Source organism: Pan troglodytes, chromosome 3, assembly GCF_028858775.2.
Source record: "Pan troglodytes isolate AG18354 chromosome 3, NHGRI_mPanTro3-v2.0_pri, whole genome shotgun sequence".
NCBI lineage: Eukaryota > Metazoa > Chordata > Mammalia > Primates > Hominidae > Pan > Pan troglodytes.
This window is the reverse complement of record NC_072401.2, coordinates 89,311,368-89,331,729: the sequence shown is the minus strand read 5'-3', so window position 1 is coordinate 89,331,729 and position 20,362 is coordinate 89,311,368. Positions and strand designations below refer to the sequence as shown.

The window sequence follows — 20,362 nt, the reverse complement described above, 5'->3', positions numbered from 1 at the left end:
TGAGGTGGGGAGGTGGGTTTCTTCTTGGCAGCTGGGTCTTTTCTGATGTGTTCAAGCTTCTAATCAGATGAAACTAGAAGACTTCAGCTGCTTGCATCATTTGTCTTTATCTTTCTAGATCAGGAGTTCAAAAGCCCTTTGCCCAAATCCATTCATAGATTATTTTTGTAAATGAAGTTTTATTGGGACATGGCCATACCCATTCATTTACGCGTCATTTATGTTGTAGCTTTAGTGCTGTAATAGTAAAGTTGCATAGTTGTGATAGAGACCATATGGCCTGCAAAGCCTAAAATATTTGCTCTCTGACAGAAAAAGTTTGCTCACCTCTATTCCAGATGAAATATCTTTTTAATTTTAGTCTATTCTTTAGCTCAAGTATATGAGTGAATCCTTCACCCTCATCCCTGCCCTGTCATTTCTAGTTACATCAAGTCAGTTTTGAGGTGCAATGGACTGTGTTCGATATACTGTGTCAGATGCATGAGCATAGCTCTGAACCATTCAATACAATGCTTTCTCTTTTGTTTTCATGCATCCTGATAATGCCTTGCATTATGGTCGGCATGGGTCACTGAATCAATGATATTAGGGATAAGTATTTAATGATCTTTTGATCCCTTTCTGGTAATAAGTAACAGTTCCTTTTACAAAATCTTGTACTTTGAATTTGTACCAGGTATAAATAATCCTACTTGCATTTGACATGTAACTTATCTGACACTTGTCTGTTACTTACCTGTTAATTTTTTTGCCTTTTCTTTACAGTCTCTTATGGATAGTTCTGTAGTTATCCCTGTTGTCCTCACTTTCTTTAAAAAAAAAATTTTTTTTTTTTTTTTTTGAGACAGAGTCTGGCTCTGTCGCCCAGGCTGGAGTGCAGTGGCGCAATCTCAGCTCACTGCAAGCTCCGCCTCCCGGGTTCACGGCATTCTCCTGCCTCAGCCTCTGGAGTAGCTGGGACTACAGGCGCCCGCCACTACGTCGGGTTAATTTTTTGTATTTTTAGTAGAGACGGGGTTCCACCGTGTTAGCCAGGGTGGTCTTGATCTCCGGACTTCGTGATCCACCCGCCTCGGCCTCCCAAAGTGCTGGGATTACAGGCGTGAGCCACCAAGCCCGGCCAAAAATTTTTTTTTTTGAGACAGGGTCTTGCTTAGTCATCCAGGCTGGAGTGCAGTGGCCCAGTCACGACTCACTGCTGCCTTGACCTCCTAGGCTCAAGAGATTCTCCCACCTCAGCTACCTGAGTAGCTGGAACTACAGGCCATGTGCCACCTTGCCCAGCTAATTTTTTTTTTTTTTTTTTTTTGGTAGAGATGAGGTCTGACTATGTTGCCCAGGCTGGTCTCATGTTCTCACTTTCACTAATCAAAGATCTTAGAATCATTTGTAAATCTTTGAATTGTAATAAGAATAATATCAGTATCTTTAATATGCATGGTCCTTTAAAAATTTGAAGTACTTTCAGATTGACTAAATTGATGCTTGTAACAGTGTTTGCTTCTGGGAAAGGGATCTGATTGGCTAGAGGAAAGAATGGGAGGGAAACAAATTTTCAGAGAAATAATTTTTATAGCTTTTAAATTTTGTATAATGTGTGCGTTAGCTACCTATTGCTGAGTAGCAAATTACCACCAGTTTAACAGATTAAAGCAACACACATATATTATCTCAGAGTTTCTGTGGGTCAGGAATGCAGGCACAGCTTAACTAGGTTCTCTGTATCAGAGTGTCTCACGAAGCTGGTATTAAAGTGTCAGTCAGGGTTGAGTCTCATTCAAAGACTTGGTTGTGGAAGGATCTGCTTCCAAGCTTACATAGTTGTTGGCAGGATTCAGTTCCTTGAGGACTATTGGACTGATGGCCTCAGTTCCCACTTATCTGTTTGCTGGAGGCATCCCTAGTTCTCCGACATGACAACTTGCTTTATCAAAGCACACAAGCTGAGAAGGCAATAGGGGAGTCTGCTTGCAAAACAGAAGTCAAAATTTTGTGTTACCTAATCATGAAAATATCATCCCATTATTTTTGCCATATTCGATTCCTTAGAACAAGTTGTTAGGCCATCCCACACTCAAGGGGAGGGAATTACATGGGGGCATGAATACCACAAATTGGGGATCACGGTGGGCTATTTTAGACTCAGCCCAGCACAAAGAATATGTATTACCTATTTAGTAAAATTAAATAAATAAAAGTGCTTTTAGATATCCAAGACTTTTAAATGAAAATGCAAGTCTCAGTACAATACGTAAAATATGACTCAATTTTTGTAAATAAAAAAGAACATGTGCACATACACACACATATAAAAATGTACACAAAATGGTGAGAATGCTACACATCCAATGGTGAGCAATGATTATGCCTATGGAGCAGAGTGAGAGATGAATGGGTATAAAGAAACTTTCACAATTGAATCTACCTCTTCTCAACACGATAAGAAAGGAATTATGGTCATTTTATTAATACAAAGTTGTAGAGGATAAATGGTTTTTCAATGGCATATACTTACTTAATTGCAGGACCAGGTCTCAGAAGATGGTTTGCCTGAACAGCCAAGATTTTTCTATCGAAGTTATTTATTTTTAAACAAATTGTTTTATTCAAATAATTTATTAAAAAGTTTAAAAGCTTATTTATAAGAATGATCAATATTAGTTTCTCCACTGATACCTAGCACATCTTATTGGGTGGCCATCACCATTCAATATGTCTGATCACCAAGACATTTTTTAACCCATGATAAAACAGAAATTTATATTTAACCCTATGGTAAGTACTATGGTTTGAATGTGTTTGTCTCCTACAATACTCATGCTGAAATTTATCCCCAATTCAACAGTATTGGGAGCTGTGGCCTTTAGGTGATTGAGTCATGAGGAGTCCGCCCTCATATAAGTGGGATTAAGTGTCCTTATCAAAGAGTTTGACAGAATTTTGCCCCTCTTGTGCCCTTCTCCCTTATACCAAGTGAGAACACAGCATTTCTGTCCTCTGGAAGATACAGCAACAAGGCACCATCTTGGAAACAGAGAGAAGCCCTCACCAGACAACCAAACCTGCCAGTGCCTTCATCTTGGACTTCCCAGCCTCCAGAACTGTGATAAATAAATGTCTGTTCTTTATAAATTATCCAGTTTTAGGAATTTTGTTATAGCAGCACAAATGGACTTAGACAATAGGGATGCCAGATTTAGCAAAGGAAAATATGGCATTTTCCACCTGTCGGTAGTGAAGGGATCTTTTCCAGCAGACCCATCAGCTCTCAAGTTTCCCCTTTTGGGGAGGAGAAAGCTCCTCATGTCCCATGGTCCTGTACAGGCCTAATTCTGTTACTCATAGCGATCAGCAAAGAGTGCAAGGCAGATTAATCCAAAGAGGATAGTAGTTAACATCCCATAGTGCCAAACCCATTCTTAGCCACAGGGACTTTACTGAGAGGGGACTCTAACTCCCTAAATCTTAGGAAGGACTCTAACCTTCCTAAGTTGGGCCTCAGACCCAAGTTTGGTCAAGCACCCTTGCATTTTCTTAAGAAGAGCCTTTTACCCACCCTGTTTTAGGAGAGACTGTAACTCCCCTAAATTGGGCCTCTAACCCAATTCCATCCTTTACCCAGGTATATGCACCCTACTTACCCAAAGTCAGCCAATTGGTACACACAGATGATTTTCCCCTGGGTCGGGGGTATCTTCAATATTGTCCCTTCAGGGTTTGCCAGGAAGATGCTACTGGACTCCATCACTTACCCAAAGGTAGCCTTTGAGTTGGGGGTTTCCTCACTATAGTACCTTCCATGGTCACCAGAAAGATGTTTCCAGAAAGGGATCTGGATCCAGACCCCGAGAGAGGGTTCTTGTATGTCATGCAAGAAATAATTCAGAACAAGTCCATAGAGTGAAAGCGAGTTTATTAAGGAAGTAAAGGAATAAAAGAATGGCTACTCCATAGACAGAGAAGCCTGTTATAGGAGTTTTTAAGGGAATGACTAAAGGTAAGAAAGTGCCAAATTTTGTAAAAACAGACCAAGTTGTTATAAATGTTCATTGTTTTGACTAAAGATAAGAAAGTATCAATAGGATAAGAACAGAGTAAGTTGCTGTGAATGTCTATTAGCTTATAAACTTTACTGTTTTGGGGGTGGTTTTTAACACATCCTAGAATTTTTTTTTTTTTAATAAGATATAATGAGTGCTTAAGGTAAGAATATTTTTGAAACTGAGAAATTATTTTACAATACTTTATAAAAGTTGAACATTACATTTTTTTGAGTCTTCATCATCTTTTCTATTCTTCTAAATAGTCATTAAACATCTCTGTGGGAGTATAAAGAAATAATGTAATTTGGCAGAATGTGATTTACCAGTATAAGTTTGTCAAATTTGGCTTTATGACTATATTCCAGGAAAGCAGAAAAGCAAAACTCAATAAGGAAATAGTCTGCAACTAAATTTCAATAAATGTCCCAAAGCATGGAGCATTTGTGTCAAGGTCCTTTGCACATTAACTTAATATATTTTCTTTTGCAATTTTAAACACACTATTCCTTGAAGCTTATCCCCATGATGTAATATCATTGGATGACTGACCAGCTACTACATGAGTTCTAAAATTTCTACTTTTTTGATTGAGTAGTAGCTCTCTGATGGGAAAGGATGACTATGTGTAGCCACAGAAAAGTGGAAGAGAAAATGGGAATGTACTAATGTCTTAGTCCATTTCTGTTGCTTATAACAAAATACCTGAAACTGGAAAATTTATAAAGAAAAGGAATTTATTTCTTACAGTTATGGAGGCTGAGGAGCTCAAGACCAGCCCTAGTAACATAGTAAGACCCCATCTCTACAAAAAATTAGCCAAGCACAGTGGTATGCGTCTGTAGTTCCAGCCACTTGGGAGGCTAAGGCAGAAGGATTGCCTAAGCCCAGGAGTTTAAGGCCACAGTGAGCTATGATTGTACTACTGCACTCTAGCCATGGTGAGTGAGCAAGACTCTGTCACCAAAAAAAATTTTTTGGCCAGGCGTGGTGGCTCATGCCTGTAATCCCAGCACTTTGGGAGGCCGAGGCAGGCGGATCACAAGGTCAGGAGATCAAGACCATCCTGGCTAACGTGGTGAAACCCCGTCTCTACTAAAATTATAAAAAATTAGCCGGCTGTGATGGCGTGCGCCTGTAGTCCCAGCTGCTGGGGAGGCTGAAGCAGGAGAATGGCGTGAACCCGGGAGGAGGAGCTTGCAGTGAGCTGAGATCACACCACTGCACTCCAGCCTGGGCGACAGAGCAAGACTCCGTCTAAAAAAAAAAAAAAAAATTTTTTTTTTGTAAATCACAGATCCATTCAGTACTCTACATTATATTATATCATTACCATTAGGAGCAAGGGATTTGTGGTCAGCCTGCCTTAGTTCTAATGTTGCATTGGTCACTTCCTAACTGAGGCACCTTGAGCAAGCTGTTTACTTTCTCTGGGCTTCTGTAACCTCTCTGGGCCTTTCTGTACATAGGGACAGAAATAGCACCTCCTCTAGAATGTTGTTTTAAAGATTAAATGAGCTCACACATACAAAGATTACTTAGTTCCAAGTGCCTGGAACTTAGTAAGGCCTCACTGAAAGCTGAATGTTATCTCTCAGAAGCAATGCCTGAGATTCTAGAGTTTGTGCTAAATTCAAAGCATTGGAAATACATTTTAGATATATGCATAAAGTTATATATGACATTAAATGTAGGAAATCATGTTAGTTTATCAGGTGTTCCATCTTACAAGCAAAGAAGAGAAAACCAGTTATAGCTAGGAAATTTGACAAATTGGCAGCAATAGAAAAACATTTAAAAATAAAACTCTTTTAATTGGGCACAATCTGCACATACATGATGAGAAATGCTACTGTATGTTATAATAGCAGAGAATGCAGAATAACTGGGACTTGGGAATCTGCAACAAACTAAAGTTACTGCATTTAGATGGGCAATATATTGGGATATATCAAATCTAAAACTGTGGTCAACATTCAGCTTATGTTCCCTTTGTTTCCTGAGTGTTTTCAGCTTACTGAAGTCAAATGACATTTTTCTGCAGATGGAAAATTATGAGCTGTTTAGGGAAATAAGCACATGTGCTAATTATGCTACATCATCTTTTCCATGAGAAGTGCAAATGCAACTTTTAAAAATAGTTTAGATAGAAAACAATTGATAGAAACTTTGTTTCCTTGTTTGTCTCTGTCTCTATGTCTCTCCCTTGCTTCCTTCCAATGAATAGTGGTGCCAATCTTTGCATTAACAAATATCAACCCAGCAAAAAAGGCTGCCAGTTGCATTTTTGAGGGGACGTCCATTTTGTCATTGTTGGGACACCAATTTTGTAGCAGGCTGTAAGTTCTGCTATAATGACTTTGATAGCTGGTAAGGTCCATGCAGGATTTCCCCTATAAGAATTCTGGAAACAAAAGACTTAATTGAAAATAGCTAAATGGCACTATTTATAAATGTATTCAGGTTTAGGAAATGGTAAATAATCATGTACACACTTTCAGGGAATTTATGATAACACTTTTTCCCTCCAGAACAAAGTTAACCTTTGTTGACTCAAATGCATTGGTGTTCCCATCTCACTTGATTCATGTGGCTGGAAATGAGTTTGCATGCCAATGTGAGGCTGGTCATGTGATTCTTCTTGGAAAACATAAGAAGTATATCACTGTGATTTTGAGCTAAGAAGCATGAAACAGCCGCACATTTTCCTTTTACGTCTTCAAAGCAAACCCACTGATATACCTATGACAATTTATTCCAAACACAGGCTGTGTTTTGACACTAACCCCTTCTCCCCAGAATTTGGAGACAGCTCTGGCCTTTGGCTAGTTTAATGCCCTCACCTGCTCAAGTGTGACAGAGCATTTATTAAAGACAATTATAGAGCAACATTTATAGAACTAGAAATAAACACACAGGTTGCAAGTGAGAGTAATGAGAGTGAACGGCCATGATGGGCCTGGGCCCGAAGGGAGGTGGGTTGCTGTGGGGTCTCCAAAGCCCAAATCTCTGTCTTTCTTCTGGTTTTGTTTATGTAGCCAGTGAAATGCTACCACATCACTGACCTTGGACTCCCTCCTACCATGAGACTCTCCACCATTCTACAAATACTCAAAGGGAGTATTCTACAAATACTCAGAGTAGCTAAGGTAAATGTGATTAATCACAACTTTTAGGGAGTTCACAAGTTTATGAGCAAAGGAGAGGAAAACATGAACATAGTGAAAGCAGGAAATTTTGACAAATGGGCAGCAATTGCACACAGCTGATAGAGGAAAGGAAGCTGGAATCAATGGGTAACTATTCCCTTTTCCCTCAGTGGTCACACTAGTTGTATGAGCTAGCATCCATGAGAAGGAATGTTATTTATTCCATTGTGGTGGAAGGAAACAGCATGTGTCCTGCAAAACCTACCTGGCCATCCCAAAAGAAGTATTATCTTTCTCCTCTAAATTACCATAAAGCTTGAAATATGCTCCTTTTCATGGGAAATAACATCTGTTCTTCCTTTCAGTTGGATGGGGAGAGGGAGGAGAGGAAAAAAAATAATACAAAGAAATCCAAATAAACAATTAGGTTCAATAGTTACAAATGAATTATTTAGATTATTTAGATAGTGTGGTCAAGGAAGGCCTCTCTGAGGGGATGCATATAAGCTGGGACATAAAAAATTCGGGGTAGTTTGCTACAAAAGCAAGAAAAAGAATGTTTCAGAAGAGAGAGAACAGTATGTGCACAATCTGCAAGAAAATAAAAGACCTGGGGTGTGTACTTGAGGAGCTGAATGCAGGCAGGTTTGACTGGAACTTGGTGAACATTCCTGAGGAGAAAAGAGCCTGACTACTACATCTAATTTCATTGGTCAAAATGGTTTTAAAAAGTACCTTTTTTTTCCCCTGGAATATATTGCTTGACAAGACACAGTAGATTTACTCTTATCATTTAGCATACTTTGTCCAATGCAGAAAATATAAAAACTGTTTCTTACTTAATTACTGACCACTGAAAAGCTTAAATTATAAAATGTATTGCCAATTAAAGATATTTCTACTTAAATTTTGGTTTTGTTCACAATACATATGAAAGTTCATAAATGCATTTCAATTTAAAAACATACATAAAACCCAATACAAGATAATTCCTCATTTTTGAAAAATGCACCCTTTTTGTTATCCCATCACCATGGGAAAATTATGAACTTACCAAGTAGCTTTATTATTATTTCTTCCATTTATTTTCCTTTGTATTTGAAAATCATAGAATCCAAAACTAGAGAAACAGTAAGTAAGAAATGTATTGCTTAAAGGAGTAATACAATTTTTTTTGGATTAATTCTGTTAAGGTTTGTAATTATGAAACAGCAGGCATGTTTTATTTTCCATCTTCATATTATGATGTAATTAATTTAGTTATTTTTATAGAGCAAAAGAAACATGATACGTAAGTATGTACAGGTAACAATCAGAAATTCACTCATTCAGTTAATGAAACTGCAGTGAAACCAAACAAAGCCCCTGCCTTCAAAGAGTTTGAATTCTAGCGTGAAAGCTGATTGTAAAAAAGCTGACAACTAAATATATAACACAGCTGGGTGCCGTGGCTCACGCCTGTAATCCTTATACTTTGGGAGGTCGAGGTGGGAGAATCGCTTGAACCCAGGAGTTTAACACCAGCCTGGGCAACAAAGCGAGACTATGTCTCTACAAAAAATACAAAAAAGTTAGTCAAGCATGGTGGCACAGGCCTGAATTCCCAGCTACTCAGGAGGCTGAGGTGGGAGGACCACTTGAATCCTGAGATGTCAAGGCTGCAGTGAGCCGAGATCTCGCCACTGCACTCCAGCCTGGGTGACAGAGACTCTCTCTCTCTCTCTCTCTCTATATATATATATTTGCTCTCTCTCTCTCTCTATGTACATGTACACACACCACATATATATGATACAACATTATGTTATAATAAATGTATTACAATAGCTTATTGTGTTCATAGTGTTAAATAGCAAAATACTTATGTTCAGATTAGGCTGTTATGAAAATTTCTATTTTAGTCTATTTTAGAAAATCATGGAAAGCATACTCCTGTACAAAATACGATCAACATAGTTTGTTTCCTGTTATAAAAAGGTATAATTTGGAAAGTAACTTGGAGTTAAAGAAGAAGTTATCAGGCAGTTATTTTTGGCTCTGGTTTATACAGTTTTAAAAAAATATGTGAAGTCAGGTTTGTGAAGAAAGTTCTTGTCTCTTTAGCTTCCTGTTTAAGTAGTAAAAAAGAAGTCTAGGAAAGTCCACTATGACCAAGCTATAATGACAGTTTATCCATTGGAGACCTTTTTTTCTCCCCTGCCCATAAGCATAACCTCAGAAAGATGAAACCCTCACCACAGCACATGTGTACATTTTGCTGAATTGATAAAAATTGCATAATTCAAATCCCAATCTTAGAAGTCAGGAATTACACTGGAGAACCTAACTGAAACTGACGAGACTACAATTATAGAAAGATCAATATTTGAGCCCTCAAAAGTCAGTTGTTTGGAATAATAATTACTACAAATTCAATAATTTAAAAAAATCATTCTTCAAAATCTCTTCACTAGATGGAAAATTCTATTCTTCTTACATAGAGATCCCTCTTTAGCTGGCTGAAAAAATAAAGTGAAATATTAAAATAAGTAGCCCCGTTCCACAGTGATTTGTTTTGCATGTTAGTTAAGACGGTTACGTGTGCTTTAGAGGTAATGAAGTATTTAGGATGTCAAAGAAAGAATTTTTTCAGTCCATTTTCATTCTTTCTAGTATGTTTCACATTAATGTGCCAAGGTATTTATTATTGATCATGTATCAGCGTATTTATTATTCATCACATGGCAATATATCAAGGCAACGATGAGTATTGAGACACTAAGTCTAATCAGGGTTATCACCTGTTAAATTTGAGAGCACAGATTTAACATATAGCATCTAAACTCCTATTTTCTGCTAATGTTAAATCTGACAAACATTAACTGTCTGCTACACTGAACCTTTTCAGAAGGAATCTGAGCTCAGTCACAGTGGATACATTTAATTGTCTTACTTTAATGTGAGATTCAGTGTAAAGTAGTACACCAAATGACAACTATGTATTAAACATTTTCCTTTCTTCTTATCTACTTAAGATTCACTTTCTGCCTGTAATCCCATTGCTGTGGGAGGCTGAGGCGGGCAGATCACTTGAGGAATTTGAGACCAGCCTGGGCAACATGGTGAAACCCCATTGCTACCAAAAAATTAGCGGGGCGTGGTGGTGCTTGCCTATAGTACCAGCTACTTGGGAGGCTGAGGTGGGAGGATCACTTAGGTCCAGGGGATTGGGGCTGCAGTGAGCCATGATCGCACCACTGGCACTCCAGCCTGGGCAAGAGAGCGAGACCCTTGTCTCAAAAAATTAAAAATTAAAAAAATTAAAAATTAAATTAAGATTCACTTTCCAGGCATGCCAAAATCCCTCTGGGCCCTTCGAGGCAGAAACCAAGCATCTCTTAGGGCATTCATTCCATGCTGTCCAGTTGCACCAGTGGTCCCAGGAGCAGCTGCCTGGATAACTTAGGTCTCCACAGTCTCCTCTTGCTCTGGTATCTGTAGCTGTTGAAGTTTTAGTTTTCACTTCCCTCTCACTTCTTGCAACTGCAGTCTTTTTTCTAAATCATTTTGCCCCCCTCTAGACAATGCCTTGATTCCTTCATTGACTAAAACAACAACAACAACAAACACACAAACCCCCACAAGATATTTATATATAGCATCCTATTACTGAAGCTTTGGAGTTGTACAGTAGAATTACAGTATTACTGACTACCAGCCAAAGGTTAAAATTTAATAACAGTCATCATGGTTCTACCGTGGCCTCCATTGGCCATCTATCCACCATTTCTTACTGGCTGTCTCTCCTTAGACTTGTTTGCTTTCACTCTTGGTCACTGCATTGCCCACTCCTGCTCACGTCCTTTCCCTGTCATCTCCAGTATTAGTCTGCTAGAGCTGCTATACCAAAGGACGCAGACTGGGTGTATTCTGTGAAACAACAGAAACATATTTTCTTACAGTTCTGGAACTAGAGTCGAAGATCAAGGTGTAGGCAGGGTCGATTTCTCCCGAGGCCTCTCTCCTTGGCTTGCAAGTGGCTGCACTTTTTCTGCACCCTCACCTGGCCCTTCCACTGTGCACACACATCCCTAGTGTCTGTGTGTCCTAATCTCTTCTTACAAGGACATAATCAGATTGGATTAGGGCCACCCTCATTTAAGTGACCTCATTTAAGCTTAATTACCTCTTTGAAGACCCTATCTCAAATTATAGTCACATTATGAGATTCTGGAGGTTAAGGCTTCAATCTATGAATTTTGGGAGACACACAATTCAGCCCACAACAGCTTCCAAGTCTTCTCCTCTTTTGTTTTACCCCCCAATCCCCAAATTTTAGTCCCATTTCTAAAGCAGAACAACTTTGTTTTCTATTCAGTACCTCTCTGTATGTTAAACACAAAATGATATCTACTTTCAGACTTCAGATGAAAGTTATTTATTTTTATTTTTTTGAGGCAGACTCTTATTCTGTTGCCCAGGCTGGAGTGCAGTGGGGTGATCATGGCTCACCGCAGCCTTAACTTCCCAGGCTTAGGTGATCCTCCCACCCAAGCCTCCTGTGTAGCTGAGACTACAGGTGCACTTCACCATGTCTGGCTAATTTTTTGTATTTTTTTTTGTAGAGACAGGGTTTCACCATGTTGCCCAGGCTGGTCTTGAACTCTTGGGCTCAAGTGATCCTACCACCTCAGCCTCCTAAAGTGCTTGGATTACTGTGCTTTGCCCCAGGATGAGTTTTGACATTACAGTTTCTTCTATAATATAAATGAGTTCTGTGGTAGGATTCTTTTTACCATCAATCTTTGTGTGCAGTGGGAACAAATGTGATTTATTCTCTTTGTGCTGAAGTTCTCACAGGGCCTTTAGATGGCTGGGGGTTGGCTGAGGTTGGTTTTCCTTTTGCATTTTCACATATTCTCTCTTGAGTTTACTCGCTTGCATTACAATAAGAATTCGTAGAGGTACTAATTCTGAAAGAAAAGGAAGTATCTTGTCAGCTGGTCATACACTGGTTTCAGGATTCTTTTTAAACAAAAGGTTATCCAGTCCATACCAGTTACCTTACATGAATAAGCCAAAGAAATGCAGTTGACTCTCCAAACCTCTCCTTCCCTAATCTCTCCCATCCTGATAGCTGCTCCTTCGATTCCACCCTTTTGGGGACTTTTCTTGCAATTCCAGGGCACTCTCAGCACTCATTTACTCAAGTAATCTTTATTGAGCAATTGGTCTATATTATCTTTAATCTTTACAACATTCCTGTAAGGTTGATATTATTAAATATATTTTACAGATGAGAGGTTGTAGCAGAAGATCTCAGTCAAAGTCACAGTCATATGCTACTTAGTGATAGAACCTGAATTTGACCTATGTCTGAACTGTTTTGAACAGTTTTTTAGTTGGTTATATTCCATTTCTTTTCCAAACCTTTCAGTAGCTTGCTGCTTCCTGAAACAGTGTCTCCTGATTTACATTCCTTTGGCATTGACCCAGATCTCCTTCCCTTCAGTGCCTCCCACCAACTACTGTGCACCTCCTCTTGCCATGTATGACCCTGACTGACATACAGGTTCTTATGCCAGGTTCTTATGTCCCTGCTGTTTTCACTGTACAAGAATATCAGATGTAAGACACTCCTGCTTTTCAAATTCTCACAAGGGGCTGGAATTGTCAAAATTCTTAGTTGTGTCTTCAAACATTTGAAAACTGTAAGGTCTATCCACGTTTATATTCCTTCCCCCTGACCCTTTTTAAAATCAAAGAATATTTGCAGGGGTGGGTAACTATCCCCAATCTCATAATCTTATAAAGTGACTCTTTTAAATTTTGCATTTCACCTCCCTATCCTGGTTGACATAGGTTTACATATTGGCTAGCTCCTTGTCCAGCCCTTTCTGGTTTAGGCAGGGAGAGAGGTGATTCATGCCCGTCAGGGTCATACATGGCAAGAGGAGGTGCACAGTAGTTGGTGGGAGGCACTGAAGGGAAGGAGATCTGGGTCAATGCCAAAGGAATATAAATCAGGAAACACTGTTTCAGGAAGCAGCAAGCTACTGAAAGGTTTGGAAAAGAAATAGAACATTAACAACTAAAAAACAGTTCAAAAGTGAATCAAGATGAAAAATTCATTAGGAGAGGCAAGAGAATGAAACAAGATGGCCAAGGGCCAAAGGAAATAAACATAGGTTGAAGAGCAGTTCAGGAAGAAAATCTTTGATTGTCCTTTATGCATATTGTCCTTTATGCATATCTTAGCATGTATCATCAAGGCCCTGTTAAAATGTCACTAGGGCTGGAATTTTTGAATTTATCTCTCTATAATAAGATATGATTAACTTCTAGGTATTTAACTGCTTGGTGAATCTTGTTTGGTTCTTCTGAATTCCTTTTCTTCCTAAATGTTTTGTGCAGAAGAGAGACACAAACATAATCAGTGGTTAATTTATCAAACATGAAGCCATCCTAACAACTCTGTGATATAACTTTATTGTTATTCCCATTGTACAGATGAGAAAATGGTGGCACAGAAATGTTAAGTACTTTTCCTATGGTTACAAAACAAGTAAGTGGCTAGCAAGGATTTGAAATGATTACTATGCAATATGTTAAGAGATAAAATGATACAGTATAAACAAATGAGGATCCAACGAATTCTGCTTGGATGAGGATCAGGAAGAGATGTACTAATGAAATTACATATCTCCTTTTGGGTTATTCCACACTTTGGTGCCCATATAAACGTTAATATTACCTCTGATTGTGCTCTCATGTAAATATTACTGGTGAAACTGCTCTCATTACCCAGATACTGAAAGTAATAAATGAACAAGGATTTTTTCCTGTTTTTTTTTTTTTAACCAAATAACCCTAAATCTTGTTTCATTTGTTTATTTTTTGAGACAGGGTTTCACTCTGTTGCTCAAGCTTTATCACGATTGAGCAGTGGCGTGATCATGGCTTACTGTAGCCTCAACCTCCACAGGCTTAGGTGATTCTCCCCGCTCAGCCTCCTAAGTAACTGGGACCACAGGCACAGGCCACCCTGTCTGGATGATTCTTGTACTTTTGGTAGAGATGGGGTTTTGCTATGTTGGCCAGGCTAGTCTCAACCTCTTGGGCTCAAGTGATCCTCCTGCCTTGGTTTCCCAAAGTGTTGGAATTACAGGCGTGAGCCACCTCTCCTGGCTGACCCTAAGTCTCAAAGACATTCCCACTCCACAGGGCTGGGGTGTTCCATTCAAGTTCAGGTTTGTTTCAGAAATTCTAAATATCAAGTACCATTTGTATAAACAAGTTTTAGTAAACAGATATGAAAGCAGTTATTCAATCTCATTCAGTTATTTGTCCTTTTTTCATTCCACAAGATCCACTTTATGGAAGCTTTGTCAATATTTTAACTGAGTTTTTTTTGTAAGAAGTAGTAGTGTGAATAACATGTTAAGATTCCAATAATTATATGTAGACTTCAGGGAGTTTGGATGAGAGAAGAGGGTATTTTCTGGACAAAATGTTTTCCTGTGAAGAGTTCTCCCTATACATATAATCCCAAGGATAAGAGTAAACTGGGCTAGAAAGATGAGTTAAATTTCCTTTTAAATGGCATGGTTCTTTAATAAAACTCCCCTAAGAAAAGTTCAACAGAACAAGGAAATAGGATTCATTTTCTTCGCAAAACATTTATCAGCTAGTGGGAAAGGTCTAGTTTTTCTGAATTTTCCATTTTTTATGTTGTATGATCATAGGAATAAAAAGCGACAAAAATTTCTAATCCAAATGAAATTAGGGAAAAACCATGGTGAATTCCAGTCCTCAGGGAACATAGCATTCTAGCTAATGGAGGGTTTATTAAAAAGTGTTTTTATCGTTCTGAATACTAATGACACCTTATAACAATATGCTGCCTGTAGATATAAAAACTGAAGACGTTGAAGGGATTAGTTATCAATACATCAGATCATTTCTGAACAGAATTTTATTAAAACAAAACAGAACAAAAATATAAAGTTATTTTCCTTATTATTTATATTTTTCTAATTATGTATGGGAGAAACGTTTTATCAATTGGATATTTTCATTGTGTTTTTGTTTTTACAGCTTTATTTTAATGATATTATGATTTGAGTTGGTAGGGATATTCCACAGCAAGCTACTTTAATTTCTCTGAAACCCAGTTTCTCCTCAGAAAAATGGAGAAATTAGTCATCTCTACCTCATAGAAATGTTGTAAAGATCAAGATAAGGCACATAAGGCACTTAGCAAGTGCTGGGAACATGGCGAAGGCTAAATGGATATGAACTATTATACTATGATCCTTCTTGAAACAGGTTATAATGGCTGTTTTGAACTGCATGTTTGTGTCCTTCCCCTCACCCCAAATTCACATGTTGAAACCATAACTTCCAGTGGAATGGTGGAGCCTTTCAGAGGCAATTAGGTCATGAGGGTGGAGCCCTCATGATGGATTAATCCCTCATGATGGGATTAGTGCCGTTTTAAGAAGAGGCAGGAGTGAGCTCACTTTCTCTCTCCTCTTCACCAAGTCAGGACACGGCAAGAAGATGGCCATCTGTGAACCAGAAGGAGAGCCCTCAGCAGAACTCAACCATGCTGGCACCCGGATCCTGGACTTCCCAGCCTCCAGACTGTGAGAAATAAGTCTCTGTTGTTCATGCCACCCTGTCTATGGGATTGTGTTATAGCAGCCCAAACGGACTAAGATGATGGCACTGATGTCAAGTGTGTGTGCAGCATACCCATATTGTCCTGTGTTACAGATTATATTTTCCAAAGATGGCTGCAACAATATCTTGCAGCATCCCATGTGTGCTCTCCTTACAGGGTAACGTTGCCATCCCTCCCATCAAAGGGGACTCGAAGTCCACTCTCCTTGAAGACGGAGGGCCTCTGTGACTTCCTTGACCAAGAGAGTTGGTTGAAAGTGATGCTATGTGATTTATGAGGTCATAAAAATACATATTTCTATCATGTTTTCTTGGCACATTTGTTTTAAAAAAAAGTCAGCCGCCATATAAACAGTCCATCTTCCCTGAGGTGCCGTACTGTAAGGAAGCCCAAGCTAGCCCATGCAGAGAGACCACATGCAGAAACTCTGAAACCAAATGGACAGAGTGGGGGTGGTGGTGCCTGGTTATCACCCAGGCGCCCAGTGCTCATTATACCAGCTCTAGCCATTGTTTGGCTGCAACTGCGGGAGCAGTCTCAAGCCACAACTACCAAGCCCAGCCCTTCCTGAATTCCTGACCCAGAGATTCCAGGATTGTAAAAAATATTTTAGCATAACTATTTGTTTTGCAGTAATAGTCATGAAACATTCTCCTTTTATCACTTGAGCCTTCTTAGTGACAGAAAGAGGTTCTCTGTGAAGTGTGAAGTAACAGAGTAAATAACATCAAACTGAGCAAATCTTAAGTTTGCTCACAGAAAAACACTAAAATGTGAAATATCTTTAGTTCTGGAAGGATTTAGGGTTCTCAAAAGCGCAGGCCTTCTGCAGAACACCCATTTCACCCACATATCAGTCTACTCATGTCTACTGTTCCTCAGCAAAGTTTTCTCCTCAGAAGGGGATGATTGTTTAGTTCTATTTTATAAAGAAGTTTGAGGCCAGGCGCGGTGGCTCACGCTCGTAATCCCAGCACTTTGGGAGGCCGAGGCGGGCGGATCACGAGGTCAGGACCTCAAGACCGTCCTGGCTAACATGGTGAAACCCTGTCTCTACTAAAAATACAAAAAGTTAGCCGGGCGTGGAGGCAGGCGCCTGTAGTCCCAGCTACTCGGGACGCTGAGGCAGAAGAATGGCGTGAACCCGGGAGGCGGAGCTTGCAGTGAGCTGAGATGGGGCCACTGCACTCCAGCCTGGGCGACAGAGCAAGACTCCGTCTCAAAAAAAAAAAAAGTTTGAAGCTTATGTGCTAATTACTACTGAACACTTTTAAATATTCAAAAATTAATAACGGTTACTCTAAATGAGAATTTAAAATGCCAGTTAGGCATGTTACCATGCTGCCCAACAACTCCCTCAGGCTTTCCACACATTATACCACTCCCATTAGACGTGGGTGAGTGCCATTCGTCTTCGTCCCCATAGCTTCACTCCCTGGTAGGGTATGGGAATGTTCAGAATTCTGCCACACATATAAGCAACTATTAGCAAACAGATATAAAAGCACTTATTCAATCTCGTTCAGTCTTCTGTCCTTTTGTCATTCCACAAGATCCACTTTAAGGCAGCCTTGTCAATATTTCAGTGTAGGATGAGCCAATCATCTACTAGGATCAGGTAAACAGCCTTGTATGAAATGTAAGTGTGTGTATGTGTGTGCACTTAGGACAGAAGGGGATGGGGTGGGGTTGAGAGACGCAGGCCTGATGAACAGAACTTCAGAGCCACAGCCATGTCCTGTTGAGCCTGCCAGATCTTGACACCTTTTTCCTGCAAGGAAAAGAGTGTTTATATAGACTTTCTAGCCAATTATATTTATTAAATACTACTAATCACAGCAATGTAAGGTTATTTCTAATATCCCTGATGCTATTTTTTAAACGTTTTGGTGAAGATTTAGATGGGGAAATTTGAAGCACTTGCTAAAAGCAACTCTCAAATGTGTACTGCTGATTATGGTTTTCCAAACACTTACTGTGCCTGTGTGTGAATTACTGCTTAGAATATTACAAATATTAGCTAACTGCACCCAGGGTGGTGATTAAAGTTCACACACACACACACACACACACACACTCAACTCATTCTGCTTTGGTGAAATATTGTAAACTGTTTTTCCGACAATTTGACAGCATCACATGCACAAGGTGAAACCAAATCTTTTCTTTGACCTTTAAGTCGCTACATAATCTGTCCCCATGTTATGCTCTCACCTCATGTACACTCTTCCTCTAACGCACCCCACTCCAATCATATGTATGTCTTTCCTATTTCTCCAACCTGCTTGGGCTCCACGTGCCACATCACCTGTGCTTCTGTGGTCCGTTCTGCCTGGAATATGCCCTCGGATGGTCACGTGACTGGTTCCTTCACCTCACTCAAGTGTCTTCACAGATGCTACTTCCTCAAGAAGGCTTTCCCCATCATCTTCGTACTTCTCCGTCTTTATTATTTTGTCTCTGTTTCTTCATAGAATTTATCCTTACTTGGCATTTTGTAAGACAGTAATTAATTAGTTAATTTTTTTGCCTGTCTCTACCGCTAGGATGTGAGGCCTATGTTGGTAGAAAATTTTCTCCTTGGTTCACTGCTTTATCACTAGTGCCTGGAGCATGACGGGTCCTCAAAAACTTTCTTAAATGGATGGATTGAGTAGTATTCATCCAAACTCTATCTTTACTTATATTCTGTTGTGTTATAGCTTTCTTTTTAAACTTGTATATATTTTAAAAGTACAACATGGTGTTTTGATTTGTGTGTGTTACAGCTTTCTTAATTCATTGAATTCTGATAGGTGACATTTGAGTAATTCTTTGAGATGCAATCCATAGTGCAAAGTCGGCTGGTGCATTCTGGGCAGTAACACAAAGGCTGGCTCTTGGTAGCTAGTGCTGAGACCAGGGCTGGTACCCATGACATTTGTTTATCCATTTTGTTCATTTGTTTATAAAACAAAATTCTGAAACATGATGTGTCAGGAACTGTGGTAGCTCAATAGTAAGGTATAAGGAATCTGCCCTCATCAAGAATAAAGTCTATCAGGGAAGAAAGACAATTAAACAAGCAATTAAAATCAATCATGGTAGTGCTATTGTGAGATAAATACAGGATGCTATGGAACAGGGATAGGAGGAAGAGGTAGCATCTGCCAGTTTATGGGAGCTGACTGTTAAATTTCTGGGAATTTTGCAAGCTCATTTTAAACACAGACATTATTAAAAATTGTTATGTAAACTTATAATTAGATAAATTATATCAAAAATAAATTAGATAAATTATACTAAAAAGCAAAGATAATAAATGCCCCATCATTTCCTGATGATCTTGTTGCTGAGGTTCTTTATGGCTGTCGTTGTGTGGTGGAATTGTTCTTAATGCTGGCTACCGCACGCATTTCCCTAACTCTTCATTCAATGACATCATGTTGGTAGCTCAAGATAAACCACCATGGTGTGAGTATTTACACCATGGAAATTGCTACAGATCAGGTTTTCTTCCTTCAAAGAGCCAGTTATAGACATTTACCAGCATGCCATTGCTCTCAGAGCACAGAGCACAACACCTAACCTCACCTGGGGACATCAGACAAAGAACCTGAAAGGGGAAGCAGGAGTTAACCAGGTGAAAGCTGCATGGATGATAGAGAGTATCCCCTCCAACATCAAGGCCAAACAGGTGAGATAGCTCTTATTTGCATTCAGCACACCATCATTCTGCCTCTGTATGCCTTTTTTCTTCAGGTTACCCTTCCAAAAATACATACTCCATGTATATATATGGATGTATAATTTATCAATATATATATCTAACACTATGAACCTTCATTAAATTTCTTTTCTGTTCATTTAGGACAATATTTAATTAAAGCCATGATAGAAGTGCCCCAACAGGCCATATTTCACCTTGTTTACTCAGCTTCATTGTTTTTTCATTTAAAATAATCAAGGTTTTATTCATTATAAATTGGAATATTGTGTTTATAACTTGTGAGATAAGAAGAAAAAGAATGTCTGTACCAAAATTCGACATTTATTTTTATCTTTTTTAAATTTAAAAATTTTTTATTATACTTTAAGTTCTGGGATACATGTGCAGAATATGCAGGTTTGTTACCTATAAGAGTTGTGTATTTCAAAAACTGAAATCTCATAAAAAGTTAAATTTTTGTCTGACAAAAAAAATTCTTTCCTTTAAGAATGTTGAATATTGGCCCCCACTCTCTTCTGGCTTGTAGGGCTTCTGCAGAGAGATCTGCTGTTAGTCTGATGGGCTTCCCTTTGTGGGTAACCCGACCTTTCTCTCTGGCTGCCCTTAACATTTTTTCCTTCATTTCAACCTTGGTGAATCTGACGATTTTGTGTCTTGGGGTTGCTCTTCTCAAGGAGTGTCTTTGCGATGTTCTGTGTATTTCCTGAATTTGAATGTTGGCCTGTCTTGCTAGGTTGGGGAAGTTCTCCTGGGTAATATCCTGAAGTGTGTTTTCCAGTTTGGTTCCATTCTCCCA

The 20,362-nt window shown here is 39.1% G+C and overlaps 1 long non-coding RNA gene across 3 annotated transcripts in view; it reads left to right on the top strand.

The window, feature by feature from the left end:
• Positions 1-20,362, top strand: part of LOC107974338 (uncharacterized) — a 134,164-nt gene that overhangs the window by 10,850 nt on the left and 102,952 nt on the right. For 2 of the 3 annotated variants that reach the window (XR_010156622.1, XR_001717023.3), the window contains exon 2: positions 15,716-15,819. This is a non-coding gene — a long non-coding RNA (uncharacterized LOC107974338). Of the gene's footprint in view, positions 1-15,715; positions 15,820-16,013; positions 19,062-20,362 lie in introns of those variants that run through there. The other variant, XR_002943543.3, reaches the window with a different exon arrangement.